General features: G+C 39.8%; 1 long non-coding RNA gene across 1 annotated transcript; it reads right to left on the reverse strand.

Annotated features, from left to right (window-relative positions):
* Positions 1-539: 539 nt before the first annotated feature.
* LOC129750636 (uncharacterized) lies at positions 540-6,537 on the reverse strand. Its single transcript, XR_008738431.1, has 4 exons — positions 6,350-6,537; positions 5,625-6,083; positions 1,977-2,106; positions 540-819 (listed from the first exon to the last, which is right to left on the reverse strand). It is a non-coding gene; the product is annotated as an uncharacterized LOC129750636 (long non-coding RNA).
* Positions 6,538-7,367: the final 830 nt, after the last annotated feature.

Genomic DNA, 7,367 nt, shown 5'->3' on the forward strand with positions numbered 1-7,367 from the left:
AGGGATTGATAGGGGTTCACAGCACTTCTACCGATTGGCTAACAGCCAGTCTTACACTTTGGCGCCCAACTAAAACTGCCTTACCGTTACTAGTTGTAGGGGTTCCACCGGGATCCGTTGCAGAATTCTCTGGGAAAACATCCAGGCTTCCTTTAAATGATTTTTGCAGTAATTGGTTGAATTGCAAAACTCTCAACCGCTTTTGAAATTATTCCATGTCTTACAGAGGGGTTCTGAAGTTCAAATGAACGTTGAAAGCACGATTGCTTAAAAATTTAGTCGGAGTGAAATTGAGTTAAATAATTTGTTTCAAATTGGAGCAATTTTTATCTGTATGTTGTGGTAATTTTTGGTGTGATGATCTGTGATATTCAAAAGTAAAACAAAACAATACAAACCTTTTTATTTCATCTTAATGATATCTTACAATTACAATTTTAACGTGTTCTTATTTTGTAGAAGTTCTTACTATTAAACATTAAAATTTTTTTTTTAAATTTATTATTATTTCATAATATTCGTTAAATTTTTTCCCTGGGTGCTATTTTAATTCATAAGTTCATCTGATTGACTTAACATTCAGTTATTTTGTGGTTCTGTTCATCTTTTCTTTTGCTGTTCTTGTTAAGTACCTTTGATTATTCAACTGATAAATTCTAAACACGAAAATGGAATCGCAATTAAAACAACAATATTTATCCATAAACCCAGCTCATCTCTCAGATCACGAGCTTGATCATGAGTTGCGTATCCGCCACACAGACGTGTCCGATTTGAGGCGCAGCAGTCAGGAACGCACTTTACGCGAGCTTTTGAAAGCTGAAAAGGAAAAAGAAACAGTTGAATACGATATTTTATGGGAAAAGCCAGAAGATGAAATAATCGAATGTGGGGTTAAGTTAGATGAGATTAGGAATGCATTAAAGGGTAAAAAGGCGAAAAAAGTTCCAGACCAATGTCACAAGACCAGACTGTTGCATGTATTTTTCAGAATGGAACGATTGAAATTGCACGCTAAGAATGTAGATGACGTCAACAGCATTGATATCTTTGCTGCTGAGTGCACTAAACTTCTGAGCATGTTCTTCTCAATCGTTTCTCCCATCCAAGAAGTCAGACAAGCAGAATTGAGCCTGATCAATGAAAGTATTCATCCTGTCATTGATAACGAACCAAATGAGAATGGAGAGGGTTTAAATGATCATCTTAGCAGCGAACCAAATCCAAACGAACAAGCTATGCTTGAGCGAGATGAATACGTTGATCCAGCAACAAATGCGAGTGAAGATCACGGCGAATTCGAAAACAACTCTTTTGATGAGGATCGAGTAGAAACAATGGGATTGTTAGACGAGAAAGATAAAGCTATTCTCAAACTCGTAGGCGAAAATCGTAAGTTGAAATCGGCGCTAAGCCAACTGCTCGAGCGCATCTCGGCATTGGAAAGCTCTCGCGATACTAATAAGCCCGCAGGGTATGCAAATGGGAAAAAGTCGAGCAGTTCTGTACGTTCAGAAACTGGCAGCATAAAAAAACCATCAAATTTCGATGAATGGTTGAAAATCAAAGGAGCTTCTTTGCCAAGTTTGGTCGAGGAAATTAGGCCTATTTCGACTCATGAAATCGTTGAAAATAACAACCAAATAATATCACGTCGCGATCGTCTACCCATCCACAAATGGACGGTTCGGTATGATGGGATGGATAACGGTAGGAGAATTAACGAGTTCCTAAAAGAAATCGAATTTAATGCTAGGTCTGAAGGCTTTTCAAAAGATGAACTGTTTGCGTCTGCGCATCATCTTTTTACGCGTAAGGCACGTGCTTGGTTTATGGGCTCCAATGAATTAGGTTCATGGGATAACCTCGTGAAGGAGCTCAAAAATGAGTTTATGCCGATAGATATGGACTATCAATACGAGCGGTTAGTTAACGCGAGAAGGCAAGGGCCACGCGAAAAATTTCAGGATTTTTACCTGGATATAGTCCGTATTTTCCGTTGCATGTCCGAGCCATGGGATGACCGTCGGAAATTTGATACTCTTTTCCGCAATACCAGGGAAGATTGTAGAACTGCGATGTTAGCTGCCGGAACAGATTCGATCCCTAAAATGAGAGAGTTCGGTAAGCGGTTCGATGCTATTAATTGGCACATTTATGCAAAAAAAGATATCCAGTTTTCGATGAGATCTAATGCTGAAATCGGAGAATTGCACTACGGTAACAATCTATCTGATAACAATAATTATTACGAATATAATAAACATTCCAATAATAATTATCAAAAGAAAACGCCAAATTCTGATTATCAATCAATTAGTTATAATAAGAAAAATAATCAAAGAACAAATCACCGTACTGAACCAGAAAAACAAGAATTGGGGAAAAATGAAAGGTTTCCTCAAAGGAATAAACCATTCAATTCTGGAAATTCTTATGGTGGGAACCAAAATCCTGGTCCAAGTGGAACGGACCCAATTCAAAGAATTGTTAAAGCTTACATTCCCATAAAAAGGGGATTTTGTTTCAACTGCCACGAACAGGGACATGATTTTAAGGAATGTGAAGAATCTCGGAACGTGTTCTGCTGGATTTGTGGTTTTCCCGGGTTCGCCACTTCGGAGTGTCCTTATTGTGATGCAAAAAACGCAGGAAAGGCTGTTCAGTGAGGCAGAGCAGTCAACGTAACTCCTTAAGGCCTCAAGTTCCCATTCCAAATGACCCAACAGACATTCTCCAACAATTGGGTTATGCGAAGGTATTCAATCATGCTAAGGATGACGAGATTGCAACGTTGCTCATCAACCTTAACAATGATTCAAGACCTTTCGCGAAAATCCATTTGATGGGGATTGAACTGGTTGGTCTTTTGGACAGTGGAGCTGCACGAACGGTTGTAGGGATTGGGGCAAGAAAAATTATTCAACTACTAAATTGAAATCTAGAAACGGCTCCTTTAAATTTGAAAACGGCTTCCGGAGAACAACTCGAAATTTTAGGATGTGCGGATGTTCCAGTAACCTTTAACGGTACAACAAAAATTTTAAATTTAATTTTCGCCCCAACTCTCAAACGCAAGTGCATTTTGGGGTATGACTTTTGGCAGAAATTTGGGATAACACCAACGATCCAGGATATACCATCAAGTTTTGCTGATAATGAAACCCACGAAATTATGGAAATCCAAGAAGAATTAACAGAAATTCAAAAACAAAAATTAGAAAAAGTAAAAAGTATGTTTTTTCACGCGGAGGAAGGAAAATTTGGAAAAACAAATGTATTAGAACATAAAATTGAATTTAAAAATGAATATAAAGATGCTGCACCATTGAGGCAAAATCCTTATCCGTGGAGTCCACAAATTAGGGATAAAATAAATGATGCCTTGGATAAGTTACTGAAAGATGGAATAGTGGAACCTTCAAACTCTGAATGGTCGCTTCCGATTATAGCAGTAGCTAAGAAGGACGCATCGGAAGTTAGAATATGTCTCGACGCGCGGAAGCTTAATGAGCGTACAAAAGGAGATGCTTACCCATTGCCGCACCAGAACCGAATACTGAGCCACCTGGGTCCAGTGAAGTACCTTTCTACCATAGACTTGTCGCAGGCCTTCTTTCAAATTCCGTTACACACCGAGTCCCGAAAATACACGGCATTTTCGGTCCCAGGAAGAGGACTCTTCCAGTGGACACGTTGTGTAATGGGGTTATGTAATTCGCCAGCCACTTTGAGCAAGTGTATGGATAGAATTCTGGACCATGGTGCTCTCGAGCCGTCAATATTCGTGTATCTGGACGACATTGTGGTAGCATCTCAAACGTTTGATGAACACATATTACGACTTGAAGATCTTGCTGAGCGCTTAAAAAAGGCAAACCTCTGCATCAATTTGAAAAAATCGAAGTTCTGCTGTCAGCAATTGCCGTATCTTGGATATGTCTTATCCCAAGATGGTTTACGGCCTAATCCCGATCGCATAAAAGCGATCGTTGGATATCAGGTTCCGAAATCGGTAAGACAACTCAGACGATTCCTCGGTATGACCAACTACTACCGTAGGTTTATCAAAAATTTCAGTGAGATTACAGCACCTCTCACTGACTTGTTGAAGAACAAGCCAAAGAGGGTGCAGTGGACCACGGCAGCAGACGCTTCTTTCAAAACCATAAAAGACTGCCTCATATCGGCGCCTGTGATGGCTAATCCAAATTTCGCGCTTCAATTCACAGTCCAAACCGACGCGAGTGATTCGGCTATCGCAGGTGTCCTCACTCAAATTCAGAATGGCGAGGAAAAGGTAATAGCGTACCACTCCGAGAAACTAAAAGGCGCTGAGCTGAACTACCACGCGGCTGAAAAGGAAGGACTAGCTGCACTTCGCTGCATTGAAAAATTCAGGGGCTACATTGAAGGAACCAAATTCATTTTGGTTACCGATTCGTCTGCCCTGACTTTCATAATGCGTGCGAAGTGGAGGTCGTCCTCCCGTTTAAGCCGGTGGAGTATCACGCTTCAGCAATTCCAAATGGAAATACGCCACCGAAAAGGGAAGGAAAATGTGGTCGCTGATGCCCTTTCCCGGTCAATTGAAGCACTAGATTTGGAACAGACAGATGAATGGTACAAAAAGCTTTTATCGGGGGTCAAAAAGGACCCAGAACTGTACATTGACTTTAAAATTCAAAACAATAAACTGTATAAGTTTGTTTCAGCGAAAACAGACACTATGGACTATCGCTATGAATGGAAACAGTGTGTCCCTTCTTCGTTGCGAACCCAAGTCATGGAGGATGAGCATGAGAAAAGCTTACATGTTGGGTATGACAAATGCGTAGATAAAATAAAACGTCGCTTCTATTGGCCGCGCATGTGCAGCGACATACGCAAGCACATAGCGAAATGTGTCCCGTGTAAACAAAACAAGCACTCAACAGTTTCAAGCGTGCCAGAAATGGGGAAGCAGAGAATCGCCAGCCGGCCCTTTCAACTCATTTGCATGGATTACATCCAATCTCTACCGCGGAGCAAGCAAGGCAATAGTCATTTATTAGTAATTATGGACATTTTTTCAAAATATTCCTTACTTGTCCCCGTTCGGAAGATTTCGAGTGTTAATCTGTGTAAAGTGTTGGAAGAGCAGTGGGTCAGGCGTTTCTCAGCCCCCCAAATAATCATATCCGACAACGCAAGCACGTTTTTGTCTAAGGAATTTTGTAATTTTGTCGAAAAGTACCAAATACAGCATTGGACTAACTCACGCCATCGTAGCCAGGCTAACCCAGCTGAACGCCTTAACCGTACGATCAACTCGATGATAAGATCGTACGTAAAAACAGACCAAACGTTGTGGGACACTAGAATTTCAGAAATTGAATACATGCTGAACAATACAATTCATTCGTCCACAAAGTTTAGCCCGCACTGCGTTATTTTTGGCCACGAAATTGTGTCTAAAGGTTCCGATCATCGATTAGAATGTACCGAAGATCTTTCTGAAGAACAACGCATGAACAAATTTAGAGGCATAAGCAAAAAAATTAACGAATTTGTACAAGATCAGCTCAAAAAAACCCACGAATATACAAAAAAAACATACGACCTACGCCACAAACGTTACTCACCCTCATTCCAACCAGGCCAACGGGTATTTAAAAGGAATTTCCAGCTGTCTTCCGCTAGCCAGAGGTACAATGCTAAATTAGGTCCTCAATTCATTCCTTGTGTTGTTCTCAGAAAAAAAGGGTACAAGTTCGTACGAACTCGCCGACATGAACGGAAAACCGCTCGGGGTTTTTTCTGCCGCGGATCTAAAAGCATAACAAACTATACTATCGCAAAAAAATGCTATGTAATATTACCAAAATCGGAACGAATGATAGATTCCCAAAATTTAAATCCTGCTCTAAATGCAGCATAACTTGCATGCAAGTTTTCGCCAGACGGCTGATATAACCCGACAACCGTCGCTCAAAAGTGGGTGGCACAGCGGGTGTACTCATATCGTTCGTTCACGCAGTGTAAAGTTTGAGTGTATGCATGCTCATCCCATCGGTCATTGGTCATTAAATCATTTTCTGCATCTGCAATAAAATAGAAAAGAGAAATATATTAGAATAAGTTTTTAATTGTAATTTTGTGTCATGAACTTTTAACCAGTAGTGTAAGGTTCAACCGATAGTTATGCGTTAATTTCGATACCTTGCCTTGCACATCACAACATAATTCTTATTGGAATGCAAGTACAAGAGAAAGCAACGATGAAACACACACAAGAACCAATTGGATCGAGCGGATGCGTTACACTAAAAATAACTGATCGAATGCACTTTCATATCACTTTACTTACCCATGATTGGCCAGGTTTTATTTGACAATTTTGATTGGAGACAGTTGAACTACCCGTAGTCATTCATTGATCAGAGAACTAACGGCCATAGTCCCCCAAAACCAATGAATGTAACAGGTATTTCAATTGACTCGTCGTTACAAAATTGCAAATAAAACCATACCTGTTATCAGCATCCCTCCGCATGTGATCCGCATTCAATTCTGTTTATCATCGTCACCAAATTGACAGATCGCATCAATTCTACCACACATACAGGTGAAAATATTAAAATTAGTACTAAATCGCAACTCCGACAGTCGCGTGAAATGTTTCATGGTTTAAGCACAAGCTTGTTCATGACTGTGATATTTTGTTTGTAAATGCTCCTTAAAAATTTATTCATTAGCTTTAATTAATTATTCAGTAGTTAAATTTTAATTTATTTTAGTTTGTAATTTGTTTCATGTTTCTTATTTATTTATTTTTTTAACTTGTATTTCGTAAAATTTTGTTTTAGCTTGTAAAATGTTTTTAAGCAATCTAAATAGAATTGGGAAGTATTGTGTGAGGTTATCAAGCCCTTGTGGCTTTGATATTTTGATCGCTGGAGACCGGAGTCGAAAGACGCTGATGGTCAGTACAGGACCAAGTGTCCCGAAACTGAGAGGAGTCGGGAAACCGATGATGATAACTTATGACCCCGATACTCAAATCACAATGCTCAAAAATTCTATGCGCTTTCCTCAAGTAAAATGTTTTTCGGAATCTATTACGTTCGGTGTGAAATTTTTCTCTAGCAACCGTAAAGTTCTGTCAATTCAGCCGTGTGATAATTATTTAGTGGAAGCAGGTTCAGAGCTATGTGTTCTCGGTGTGTTCGCTCTAGACTAGTGATGGTTTAAAAGGAAAATATTTACTTTGTAAATATTTTTCCCCGAGCAGTGGGAGAGTGTAAGCGTTGCTAGTCGTTCGAAGGAGGTCGCAGTGTTCTTTCTGTAGATTTATTAAATAATGTTGCAGTGGTGTTCGTGGGGGT

The sequence above is a fragment of the Uranotaenia lowii genome, chromosome 3, assembly GCF_029784155.1.
Source record: "Uranotaenia lowii strain MFRU-FL chromosome 3, ASM2978415v1, whole genome shotgun sequence".
NCBI classification, from domain to species: domain Eukaryota; kingdom Metazoa; phylum Arthropoda; class Insecta; order Diptera; family Culicidae; genus Uranotaenia; species Uranotaenia lowii.